At 32.8% G+C, this 14,458-nt stretch overlaps 1 protein-coding gene across 5 annotated transcripts in view; it reads left to right on the forward strand.

The window, feature by feature from the left end:
- Positions 1-14,458, forward strand: part of dpr13 (defective proboscis extension response 13) — a 624,158-nt gene that overhangs the window by 190,055 nt on the left and 419,645 nt on the right. Inside the window, exon 1 of one of the 5 annotated variants that reach the window (XM_073955869.1) lies at positions 11,393-11,494. The exons of the other annotated variants lie outside the window; for them this stretch is intronic. The gene's annotated coding sequence lies outside the window, so the exon portion shown is untranslated. Of the gene's footprint in view, positions 1-11,392; positions 11,495-14,458 lie in introns of those variants that run through there. 5 annotated transcript variants of the gene reach the window in all.

Here is a 14,458-nt window from a genome sequence, read left to right on the forward strand (position 1 = left end):
CAAAATTAACATTAGTTGCAAAATTTTTTGAAAATATTATTAGTGAAAAACTACAAATTTTCCTTAAAGTGTATATTATTCCTCAGCAGCACGGTTTTTATGCAGGTAGATCAACGATATCAAATCTTGCAGTTTTTGTAGAATACTGTTTAATGTCTCTAAGTTGTGGATACCAAATGGAAACAATTTATACAGATTTTTTCTACAGCTTTTGACACCATATCTCATTCGTTGTTGTTATCTAAATTACATAATTTAGGAATTCATTCCTCATTTCACAGGTGGATAACATCTTACATATGCAATAAGAAATGTGTTATCAAAGTTGGAGATTACGAATCAAATGGATATTACCAAACCACAGGAGTTCCTCAAGGGAGTATCCCAAGAAGATCTAAACAACCTTATCCGATGGTGCGAATTGAATGAATTGCATCTTAATATAGATAAATACTTCCATTTATCTTTTCATAGATCCCGTAATCAACTTCAATTGCCTTTTTACTTAGGTAATCATATGAATGTTAAAGATGGTTGAGGAAGAAGAAGATTTAGGTATTATTTTTGATTCTAAATTAACGTTCACTTCACATATTGATCATCTATTTCCTAAAACATATTCTTTACTTGCCTTCATTAAACGAAATAGCACAGATTTTAAAGATCCGTACACAATTAAGCAATTATACTCATCATTCATTCCCAGCAAAATGTTTGTAGCCAAAGAAGTAGTTAAATCATGAGTGCAAGTGATTCCGGACTACATCTTTTTATGTGAAAGAAGTCATGATTTTTACAAGGGCATGGTGCAGTGAGGATACTGTCTAATTTACTTCTTAAGCACACATTTTGCATTAGTTCTTTGTAGTGAATAAATCACAACAACATATGATTCAACTACTTCTTTGGCTACAAACAAAGATGTAGTTCGAAATCACTTTTATTATTTTTTGTATACAAATTACTTTTTATGGATGCAAACATATTGCTCTTATTATAATTAACAAGAAACAAGTTATGTTCTTTGGCTTTTTAAGTCTTTTTTTGCAAAATTTTGAAATTTTTAAAATGTGAAAATTTTATGAAATGGATTCAAATCGGACATTGTCAAAATGTGAAGAACGGACTGCATTTTTCATGACTCTGCGTGGACTGCTTCAAAAAAAGCTATTCAATCACTACTTCACAAGGAACAACTTCAAATAAATTTTGCTGGGTTAGATCCAAATTAGAATATGGTGCTCTGATTTTCTAAAATTCACATAAATCGCATTAAAAAAATCAGAAAAAATATTTCAAATTTGCTTTAGCTTATCTAAAATTTACTCTTCCCTGGCCTAATTACGAATCTCAGTGTCGTTTAATCCAATTAGAATCTTTGGAAAACAGAAGAAAAATACTTTCGATTTTATTTGCTTATGATATAATTAATTCTAATATTGACTGTTCATTTCTCTTGGATAAAATTTGATTTACAGTTCCAAGTCGAAGTCTTCGGCACTTTAACATGTTTCACGTTGATTCTAATCGTAATAATTATGTTTTGAATAGCCCAAATATAGGGAGTTTTTAAACATTTATACTATTAATAGATCCTTTCCGATTGATTTTAGTGTAACAAAGTATGCATTTAAAACAATTTTGAAACAACATAACTTGTAATTATGAATACTGTTTAATTCTTTTCTTTGTATATATGTACATACGTATTTATGTATAATTTACACATTATCTATTGAATTAATGTTAGTCTGTAAGGAACTATGTTCTCTTGACTATTATGAAATACAAAATAAAGTATTAAAAACTTAGTTATGTGTACCAACAGTACTAAATGGTACTAATTTGTTTGATAGAGCTCGAATTCTGAAATTTTGAATGAAGATTACTATTGGAATGTAGGATTGATATATATATATATATATAGTACTAAATGGTACTACACTTGAATGTAACTGATTTTATTTTTTTTTTTTATTTATTTATTTACTGCAACTAGTTATTTACAAACTAACCAGCAATTTTTGGCAGATAATATTAAAGTAAACATTTATATATATTTTTATTAGTAAATATATATCATTATGATGAAAAACTAATGGATATTCGTGCTTGTGACTAGGTCGGACGGCTCTGTTCTTTTAAGTCTTCGTACCAAGTGTTTTGTTTTGAAATCGTTGTATTACATTTATGTTGTTTTTGTTCGTGCACACCCACATTTGTGCGCCATACGTCCATTCCGGTTTAAGGGTTTGGTTATAAATTGTTATTTTATTTTCAATAGAAAGTTTTGATTTTCTACCAATTAACCATTTTAATTTCTTGCATTTTATTTGAAGTTCTGTTGCTTTTGTTTTAACGTGTTCATTCCAACGAAGTTTTGCATCTAAGGTCATGCCTAAATATTTTGCAGTATTTGCATACGGGACCTGTATTTCATAGACAAATATAGGACTGTTAGTGATATTTTTGTTAAGTTAATATAAGTTAATATATTTTGATTTAGAGCTTTTGAGTTTTATGCCCCACTTTCTAGTCCACTCTACCACAGAGTTTAGGGCGTTGTGTAGTCTCTCCTTAGCCTCATTTTTAGTTCTGGCAACGGATAAAACAGCTGTAGCATCCGCAAATGTAGCCATTGTCGTTCCTACATATTCGGGAACATCGCTAGTGAATAAGATATACAATAGAGGAGCTAAGATGCTTCCTTGGGGAACCCCAGCTTGTATTTTTCGTAATTTTGAATATTCATCTTCATATTTTATGCGAAACATTCGGTTTTCTAAATACGAATTTAGTAACGAACAATAACAACTTGGCAAAAGTGTACGAAGTTTTAACATCAGACTTGAATGACACACTTTATCGAAGGCTTGTGAAACATCCAAAAATACAGCAGAACAAATATTTTTTTCTCAGTGCCTTTTCAATTATATCCGTAATACGATGCACTTGATCAATAGTTGAATGTGAGTTTCTGAATCCAATTTGGTGGCTTGGTATTACATTATTGCTTTCTATTATATGCAATATGCGGACTTGCAGTATTTTTTCATACAATTTTGACAAAATAGGCAAAAGCGAGATAGGGATACCTCGGCTATTTTCCAAAATAATGGGACATATTTTAACCTAAATGTAGCGTTAAATATTTGTGTTAAGTTGAGGATTATTTTCATTGGTACGTGTCTAAGCACTTCAGTTGCAATTAGATCAAATCCTGGACATTTCCAAACTTCTTGTGATGCCACTTCTGGAATATATTCCTCATCATCGCTAGCATCATCCAGTTCATCTGTTGCATGCAATATGTTGGAGTTATTTGTAAAAACGTAAGCAAGATACGTAGAGAACAAATCAGCTTTTTATACCCTCAGCCTTTAGGCTAAAGAGGGTATTTACACTTTGATACGACCAAAAATGTGCCTCATCGAAATAATGGTTTTAGACCCCAAGTATGTTTGTACGATATCCGTTTCAGACAATTTTGAGTAGATGTAGCAATGTCCGTCCGTCTGTCTGTCTGTCTGTCTGGCTGGCTGGTGCGCACGATAACTCTCGAACGGATCAATCGATTCAGTTCAAATTTTGGGTATCGAAATATTTTGTCTAGATTCGATTTAAGTTCGATGATGGGCCATATAGGTCCACTCCTTTAGGTACCTCCCCCACAAATGTTCAAAAATTGTCGCAAAACTTGTGAGCACGATAACTCTTGTAGGGAATAACCGATTTGGTCCATACTTTGCACATCATGTAATTTCTACCAAACTTAGATGAGGTTCCAATATGGACTCAATCGGTCCACTCCTTCGGGTACCACCCACACAAAATTTCGGAAAAGTTCAGTTTAGGACCTGGTCTCGAATAGCTTTGATTTTTGTTTACGCAAGTTGTATTCGCTGTCCTCTATACGACGCTGTAAGTTTCATTAGGGGCAAGTCCATACTTCCTGAGAAAATAGCCTGAAAGTTACAAAAAACCCTATGACATCGTGAGTAGTGGTTGGAGCGCAAGATAACTGTCGAACGGATCTGCCGATTATCTTTCGTAATATTTTGTCCAAACTTAGTTCAAGTTCAAAGATGGATTCTATCGGTCCACTCCCTCCGGTACCTCCCGCACAAAAAGTTCAGTGTAGGACCTGCTCTCGAATCGCCTTGGTTTTTGTTGTAACATCTTGTATTCACTGTCCCCTATACGAAGGTACAAGTTTCCTCAGGGGCAAGTCCATACTTCCTGAAAACATAGCCTGAAAGTTTAAAAACAAGCCATATGACACCATGTTTATGGGTGGAAGCGCAAGATAATTCTCGAACGGATATGCCGATTCCGGCCAACATTTGGCCTTCGTAATATTGTTTCCAAAATTAGTTTAAGTTCGTAGATAAGCCATATTGGTCCACTCCTTCAGGTTCCTACCCCACAAAAGTTCAAAAATACTCGAAAAATTTTGCGCACGATAACTCTTGATGGGAGTGACGATTTGGTCCATACTTTACATATTCTCATAATATCTAGCAGATATAATCAGGTTCCAATACGAGCTATATTTGTCCACTCCATCCCGTACCTCCCACACAAAATTTTGGATAAGTTCACTTTAAGACCTGCTATTGAATACCTTTGATTTTTGTTGAAGCAACTTACATTCGCTGCCTCAATTACGATGGTAAAAGTTATTTCAGGGGTAAGTCCACACTTCTTGATAAAACAGCCCGAAGGGTGTAAAAACCCCCATATGGCACCCAAATGGTCTATGTCGGTCCATTCCTTTAAGTACCTCTTCCGCAAAATTTTTAAACTTTAATCCTAATCAACATTTTTGTCTGTTTATACGACCAAAATTTTGAAACCCCATAAATACATAAGTTTTTTGTGAAAAAAGTGTTTCAATTTGCACAGGCTGAGGGTATATCTCTGTCGGCAAAGCCGACTGATACTTTTTTACTTGTTGACTTTCGTTTTGGCCCACTTCCCGTCCGGCATATGTAATGGGGGTACTTGGCCATTAGGTCTTTTAAAGTTTTTCATAGATTTGCACAATGAATAATCTGAAGTTTTAGTATTGTCACGCCCCTTCAAATATGAGTTAAAGCTTTGATTTTTGAATTTCTTGATTTCTAGGCTTAGTTCATGCGATAATTTGTTAAATCTCGCTTTATCTGGCGGGAATCGGGACTACCGCCATATTTTTCTTAATCTTATTTTATATGATATCATTTCTCTTATATAGGCTGGGAAGGCAATAACTTCTTGCCTCTCAGGAAGGTCTGGAGTACTCTCCCAGGCAGCGGTTTGTATGACATTTGTAAGGCGCTGAACACTTTCGTCCATTTGATTTGTAGTATTCAGTTCATAGGTTGTGATATCTGCGTTTTTAAGCAAGATTCTAGAGTATTCCCAATCTGCGTGCTTATTAGTTAAGAAAGGCGGTTTTGGCTTAACAATGGCTGTTTCAAATAGTGTCATTAGAATAAGTGAGTGGTCAGCATTAAAATAATTAGCATTTTCTATCTTTATACATGACTTTGATACTTTATTTATTATAAAGAAATCAATTAGGTCAGGGATTTTATTTCTCTCAGTGAGCCAATATGTTGGATTTCCAGTGGACACAACATCACCCAGTTTCTTTTTTTATTTGAAAATTTTGCCTATTAAGCGAAGGTCATTTTTTATTAATTTTTTTAATTAATTTCTCGTTAGAGACGAGCTTACTGACCAAGATGCTTTTTGAAAAAGGAAAGCCGACGATACGAACCCACACAATCACCACTGTGTGACATGCATGTTTCGCCTTTGGTTTAGGAAGGCTCCTGAGGCACATCGACTGTGGGGCGGTGGTTTCTATTATAGCCTTTCGAAGCTCGTTGACTTTGGGGGTGTTTAAACGAGATCCCCAGAGAGTATTTTTGGCATTAAAGTCTCCACCCATAATAAATCTTGATCGGTGCTTGTTTATAAGATTTTTGTAATCAACTGATTTTATTGCAAGTCGTGGAGGGCTGTATACAGATGTTATTAAGAGATTCTGAGAATTTAACTTTATACTAACTGTCGTTGCTTGGAATTCTTCAGTACTGAACTTTTCTTCTTCGTGGTGTTTAATATTTTTTCTAATTATGATTGCACTTCCATCCCTGGCGGTATTTTGTGGGTGGATCGTGTGATATAAATCATAATTTCTAAACTTTAAGTAAGATTCTCGAGTAAAATGTGTTTCTGATATGAGGCATATATAGATTTTTTCATCATTAAGTACCACTTCTAGTTCCCTTTGACTCTTTTTGAGTCCGTTAGCATTCCATAACATTATTTTAAACGCCATTTTAGATTTTTTTATATTGTGCCATCAGTTCTAGATGGGTTGAACGTATCTCCAATGATTTAAAAAAGCATACTTGATTGGAAATCCTGTTTAGTATTTGAGATAGAACATCGTCGTTTTTTTGTTCCTTATGTCGATTTGTTAAGACATTTGAGTACGTACGATTAGCGCTAGTCATGCGTTTAGCACTATTCATGCGTTTATCCAACTGCGTGCTTGAATTGCCCATAAACCTCGGATTTTTAGGTCTACGAGGAGTATTATCTTCGGTGTTATTGTGGAATGGAGGTATTATATTAGTATTTTCATTGCTATTGTTTCGTGATTTCAATGTATTATTCCTCATTTTTTGCAACTCCTTGGGAACGATACAACCCCTGTATGTTGCTGGGTGTGGACCATCGCAATTTGAGCATTTTGGCTGACTAATTTCTTAATTGCATTCGGCGGTTTCCCAGCACATTTTACACATCTCGGTTGTTTATTGCAGTAATTTTTGGTATGTCCAAAAGAATGACAATTTCTGCATTGAGGAACTAACTTTTGCTGCTTTATTGGCTCAATGTTTACAAATATTTTAAGAATACGTTTTATACCATATATCTTGTTAATATCTTCAGTTGTCCACTCGAAACATGTTCAGTGGTTCCTTTATTTTCCATTTCCAGAATTACATTTTAATTATACTTTTTAGAATGTTATGTAACTCAAGGAAGTTATTGACACTTGACACCACTATTGGCGGGGGCCTATCTTCCTGCTTTCGTTCATTATCTTTATCGAAATGTTAATTTTTCTGTTCATCAGGGCGTTTAAAAGTTAGAGATTTATTTCCACTCAGACCTTTTTGTTTAGTAACAGTACTATTTTTTATCGATTTGCTTTCTATTGGCGGAGCATTCTGGGGAAGATTCAGCTTATCTCTTTTTTTTATTTTTCATCAATATTCAATCTGTTTCTCTGCTTACTTCCTCCTCATCTGTTTCAAATATGTTTTCATTTTGAGTAGGAGTTATTTTATTTGATTCCTCTTTGCTATTCTCAAACTTGTCTTCTATATACTTTTTAAGCTTTATGTTTTCATCTTTGAGTTGTTCACATAATGTTTCTATGTCTTTGACTCGTTGATTTAAATCATTATTATATTTTTACAACTCTTTAACCTTATTAAATCTTAAAGTTGTTAGGCTGTTGCGAGGGGTGTCACTTTATTCCATTATGCTCATCTCTCGAACTTGTTTTTTCTTGTAACTCACCACGAACTGATAGCTCCCAGTATTTCGTTGGAGCAACACAGCTGATATTTGTTTATTTTGGTATTTATTGTCTTATTCTCGCAGTTGAGTGAAGTTGTGATTTTTATTTCTGTGAAATTTTTTGGTGAATTTTTGGTTTTTTTTAAACACAAATTGTGGGGGTAATTAAGCACGTATCGAATATAATCCGGATTGTACAAACACGCACACATTTGGTTCGGAGATGGGTAAAACCGATTTTGGATTGTTGCCGTATTTCCGATGTTTTTGTTTGGATTTGAGGAGCTCCAGGAAAACACTTCCACACGGTAAGAATTGATTGATTAATGATTTTATTTGTAATGCGCTGTGCTATATCGTTGTACAGCACTGTATCATAGCGGTATGCATATACACAGATACCACTACCACACATACCAATTTAAATAATTAAGAATTGTAAACGAAAAGAAATCGTAAAATTAAATTAAACAATATTGTGCATTATAATACTTACCAACAATACCTTATACTAACCTGTAAATTTACAAACAGTTCTACTTACCTTTGTCATAAATACAAAAGCAAGTTTGTGCAAAGAAAATATGCATATTAGGGTGTCCAAAAAACCGGGTTTTCCAAACGAAACGGTTTTCAGTTAACTGAAAATTTCAATTTTTTCAAAAACCGGTTATCGGGTTTCAAAGATTTTCACAACCTGTTAACCGGTTTAAACCGGCTTTGTAAAACAGGAATAAAATAGTTCATAATTGATGTATATTTGAATAAAAATGTGCGGCAAGGTGTAAATGAGGTATAACGACGATAATTATCTCATAATATCCCTGTTATTTGACATTCAACCTCGAAGTGGGGACAGCACAATTAAGACTGAAATTTAAATTACATATAAAAAATTGTGTACCATAATAAATAAGTTTACATTTCATTAAGTCTGGATTCTTCATCAAGCGATGAGAACCTCAAATTATTGTGCCGGAATCAAAAATGCATTTTGATATCGTTACGCTCTAGAACCTTAAATTCATACAAACTACCGTGTGATATTACGAATGCGGTTTTTCATTGATCGTTCAATTAAACTAGATTGGAACAACTTTACATTTTACACAAAATATTTTCCAAATTTAAAGGTATCTGACATTTACAAATTTGACTGTACATTGTGTTAGTTAAGTTTAGTTTACTTTCAAGAATACAATTTTAATTACATATTAAAAATATAAAAATTTTTTAAAACCGGTTATCCGACACTAATAAACTGTTTTTTCAGTTAACCGAAAATTACGTTTTTGGCGATTTTGTAACTCAAAACCGGTTTAGCGGTTTCGGTCTTGGACACCCTAATTAATAAAGTCTTTGAATTTTGCCAATACTTAGTCCCAATTTACATTAGGCGAGTTTACTTGCGGAAATTGTCAGTTTGTAGGTGAGAGAGGGGGCTGAGAGGCAAAGGGTTACCATATGCCTCACCTCTCTCTCCTTCAAACTGACAATTGCCGCAAGTAAACTCGCCTAATGTATATTGGGACTTATCTGGATTAAGTTTTACCATATACCTGAGAAAGAAAAAAATATATATTTACCAATGAATACAAACCAAATACTTACCAGTGTAAAAACCTTGTAAATACTTATGCGGTAAACCTATTGCATTTGTCAATAAAATTGAAATTTGAATTGCACCACAGTAAAACCTAAAATATTTTCAATAAAAAAGGTAAAGTAGAAACATTTGGCCCTAATCGAGCCGAATAAAAGTGAGGTTAACAAATCTTAACATTTACGCAAACAAATCTAAAAATGTGGAAGTTCCTGGGATTTTGGGGGAACAAAATAAGTTTACAACAACAGATGTGACATTGAAAAAATAAATAATAGAAACACAGTGAACATTTTTGGAAAATTAAAAAACATAAAAATAAACAAAATTCAGTAGACCATACAAAAAAGTTTAAAAAACAAAAAGGTTTGAAAAATTAAAAACAAGTTGCCACAAAATATAGACGGTGAACACAAAACAAAATTCCTTAAATTATTACGCAAAAAATAACATTACAATAAAAAATAAGCATTGAACAGCATACAAAACAAAGAACAGAATCAAAACGCGATCACGGTATAAAACCTACATAACCAAAGCTACCTTGGAGGACTTGGAAAGACGGAAGAACAGACGTAAGCAAAAACCCCACATCAAAGTGAGTACCTATATAAAGTTTTTATACAACAACCCGAAAGCATTGGATGAAGTTATACTTACGCAACAAAATTTTTTTTCACAGACCAGCGTGCTATCTTTGGTTCCCAAATATGTTTACACCTTGACACCTTTTGTGAATCCAATTGGGAGACCCTTTGCCTACCCCACTTACCTTCAATTACAATTGGGAAAACATTTTAAGACTCTCAATTACCAATTAGAAAAGTTTGGAGCAGTTAGGTATTATTTTGGAACATTTGAAAAATATACCCTACATTTACACAAATAAAATACAACCTACTGAAATTTGAGATTTTCAATAATTAAAAAAATTTTTGAATTTATGCAGATAAATTTCTTAAAAAGTAAAACTTTTGGAAGCTTAAAAAATAAAAACACACACAAAACACCAAACAATTTATGCTAAAATAACCTAAAATTACAAACCATTTACAAAATCATCTTGGAAGAAGCTTATACGGCGACATACACACATTTCTCAAACAATTGCCTAATATTTTATTTAGATATAAGAGCCATATTGATTGACGGCTAACTTACCATCAAGCGATAAGAACCTCAATTTATTGTGCCGGAATCAAACATGCATTTTGCTATCGTTACGCTCTAGAACCTTAAATTCATACAAACTACCGTGTGATATTACGAATGCGGTATTTCATTGATCGTTCAATTAAACTAGATTGGAACAACTATACATTTTACACAAAATATTTTTCAAATTTTAGGGTATCTGACATTTACAAATTTGACTGTACATTGTGTTAGTTAAGTTTAGTTTACTTTCAAGAATACAATTTTAATTACATATTAAAAATATAACAATTTTTTTAAAAACCGGTTAACCGACACTAGTAACCGGGTTTTTCGGTTAACCGACACTAATAACCGGTTTTTTCGGTTAACCGACAATGACGTTTTTGGTGATTTTGTAACTCAAAACTGGTTTCGGTCTTGGACACCCTAATTAATATAGTCTTTGAATTTTGCCAATACTTATCTGGATTAAGTTTTACCATATACCTGAAAAAGAAAAAATATATATATTTACCAATGAATACAAACCAAATACTTACCAGTGTAAAAACCTTGTAAATACTTATGCGGTGAACCTATTGAATTTTTCAATAAAATTTAAATTTGAATTGCACCACAGTAAAACCTAAAGTATTTTCTATAAACAAGGTAAAGTAGAAACATTTGGCCCTAATCGAGCCGAATAAAAGTGAGGTTAAAAAATCTTAACATTTACGCAAACAAATCTGAAAATGTGGAAGTTCCTGGGATTTTGGGGGAACAAAATAAGTTTACAACAACAGATGTAACATTGAAAAAATAAATAATAGAAACTCAGTGAACATTTTTGGAAAATTAAAAAACATAAAAATTAACAAAAAACAAAAAGGTTTGAAAAATTAAAAACAAGTTGCCACAAAATATAGACGGTAAACACAAAACCAAAATTCCTTAAATTATTACGCAAAAAATAACATTACAATAAAAAACAAGCATTGAACAGCATACTGCGAAAACAAAAATGGAAAATTTCTACAAAACAAAGAACAGAATCAAAACGCGATCACGGTACAAAACCTACATAACCAAAGCTACCTTGGAGGACTTGGAAAGGCGGAAGAACAGACGTAAGCAAACCCCCCACATACCCTTTGTCTGCACATCAAAGTGAGTACCCATATAAAGTTTTTATACAACAACCCGAAAGCATTGGATGAAGTTACACTTACGCAACAAAATTTTTTTTCACAGACCATGGTGCTTTCTTTGGTTCCCAAATATGTTTACACCTTGACACCTTTTGTGAATCCAATTGGGAGACCCTTTGGCTACCCCACTTACCTTCAATTACAATTGGGAAAACATTCTAAGACTCTCAATTACCAATTAGAAAACTTTGGAGCAGTTAGGTATTATTTTGGAACATTTGAAAAATATACCCTACATTTAACAAATAAAATACAACCTACTGAAATTTGAGATTTTGAGATTTTCAATAATTAAAAAAAATGTTGAATCTATCCAGATAAATTTCTTAAAAAGTAAAAATTTTGGAAGCTTAAATAATAAAAACACAAAACACCAAACAATTTATGCTAAAATAACCTAAAATTACAAACCATTTACAAAATCATCTTGGAAGGTGCTTATACGGCGACATACACACATTTCTCAAACAATTGCCTAATATTTTATTTAGATATAAGAGCCATATTGATTGAAGGCTAACTTACCTAAAAATCGAAACTTTAAAATTTTTTCTTATCTCATGAAAATCTCTACATATAATTTTGATGATCATCATTTCTACAATATATTTGAAATTTCTGGGATGAAATATTTTAGGTGGACCAATTGATTTTTATTTTTGAAATACTTTTCGCAAAGTTACAACATTTTAAAGATTTTTTGTTAGCAAAATTGGAATTTTTGACCCAGAATCCAAACAAATGGGTTTAATGATGAAACATTGAAACAGCTTGCTGGGATTTTGCGATTTCGTGACACATTTCTTTACTGAGACATTTTTTCCACCCAAAACTAAATCTTTGTTGAAAATTTCTTCTGGGTTTCAAGCTCAACAATTTTTTCAACAAATTATTTACAAAAACGTCCTTAGAATATTTGTTGATTTAGACAATTATTCAAAAATTCTATTATATTCTTTTATATATATAATAACGTGGAAATCTTCAAAATTTGTTACAAAATATAATATAATTCAATGAAGGCTTAAGAGCTGAATACACCATTACCATAAATTTGGAAATTATAATATAAATAACGGAAAAATACTCCCCACGGGAATGGAAAAATTTCAGGAACATGCACAAAAACACTAAACACTTCAACAGTTTTCAAACAACTGATTATATTTTTCACTTCTGTCGATTATCTTTGAAACTAACGGGAGTTGTAGTTACATTGTCAGGTTACATACAAAAAAACCGGTTTAAAGCATTTTATTTTTTCTAAATAAACACATTGGCGCACGGGAATGACAAAAAATAGGGACACGACTAAAATGTCTCAAAATCATAATTTAAAAAATAAAATTATATTTATTTATATAATACTAGCTGAACCCGGTGCGCTTCGCTACCCCGAATAAGGTACATTACAAAGTAATGCAAATAATTAAATTAACTTTAAATGCAATTTTTTTTTAAATATTTTAATGCAAAAATATAGGATAGAGGCATTTTCTACCTGTTCAGTGCTGTGTATGGAGCTTAGGACATGGTATTTTTGTATGAAGCAGGAGGTAACGCTCCCCCCAAATCCTTTCCGACTATAGGTATTCCTACGTATGTAACATTTACAAATTTCATATACTCTTACACAATCTCGGCAGATTGAATGTATATCTCCCATTGAAAAAATAGAATTAAAATAAAAACAAGTAAGAACGGCGTTAAGTTCGGCCGGGCCGAACTTGTTATACCCTCCACCACAAGTTGTACACGGTGCTCTTGAAACAATTTTAAATGGAAGGTGCTTACACCTCGGAAGTTTTTGCGGATTTTGAAACTACAAAGTTCGTAGATGAGGAAAATCAAAAAACAAAAAAAATCGCCGGAGCGCGATTTAAGTTGAAATTTTTAGGGGTTGTTTAGGTTTTCACGATTTTGCTTAGAACCCGCAAGTCCTATCAAAATGGGAATAAGGAAAATGTTGTAGCTAACAAAATTCTCTACAAGATTGGCCTTAATGATATTTTAGTTGGTTTTACAACTTTTGAGATATAGAAGTTGAAATTGGGACAATGCACCGACTGTATCGCCCCCTTATAAAACAATGTCATGGAGGGTGCGCCTTAACTAACTTTTGATGAAAACCGCTTACACAGGGATAGTTTTTGTGAATTCTGAAACAGCAGTGTTCATAGATGAGAAAAATCCAAAAACAAGAAAAAATCGCTGTAGGGGTTTTTAAATAAATCGCTGTCAAAATCCACATTTTTAGGTGTTTTTTAGGTTTTCACGATTTTGCTTGGAAACCGCAAGTCCAATCGAAATGGAGCTAAAGAAAATGTTGTAGCTGTGAAAATTCTCTAGAGGATTGACGTTTATCATTTGTTCCCAGCTGTACCATTTTTGAGATAAAGAAGCTCAGTTTACATTTTTAGGTTTTTTTGTTAGGGTTTCGCGATTTTGCTTGAATACGGTAAATTTTATCGATATGGGACCTGAGAAAATCTTAAAGCTGTGAAAATTCTCTACAAAACTGGCTTAAGTAACTTATCCTAAGTTGTAACATTTGTTTAGATATATAAATTTAAGTTGGGAATTTGCAGTCATGTCATTGTTTTAAAAGGGGGCGATACAGAATTGAATTGAATTTGAATTGTCCCAATTTGAACTTCTATATCTCAAAAATGGTAAAACCGACGAGGATACCATAAAGGGCAATCTTGTAGAGAATTTTTATAGCTACAACATTTGTTTTAGACCCATTCTGATAGGAATTGCGGTTTCTAAGAAAAATCGCGAAAACCTAAACAACTCCTAAAAATGTCAACTTAAATCGCGATTTATTTAAAAAGCGCTCCGGCGTTTTTTTTTGTTTTTTGATTGTTCTCATCTATAAACATTGTAGTTTCAGAATCCGCAAAAACTTCCGAGGTGTAAG

Source organism: Musca autumnalis, unplaced genomic scaffold (assembly GCF_047663935.1).
Source record: "Musca autumnalis isolate F117 unplaced genomic scaffold, ASM4766393v1 scaffold_5, whole genome shotgun sequence".
In the NCBI taxonomy this organism is placed as follows: Eukaryota; Metazoa; Arthropoda; class Insecta; order Diptera; family Muscidae; genus Musca; species Musca autumnalis.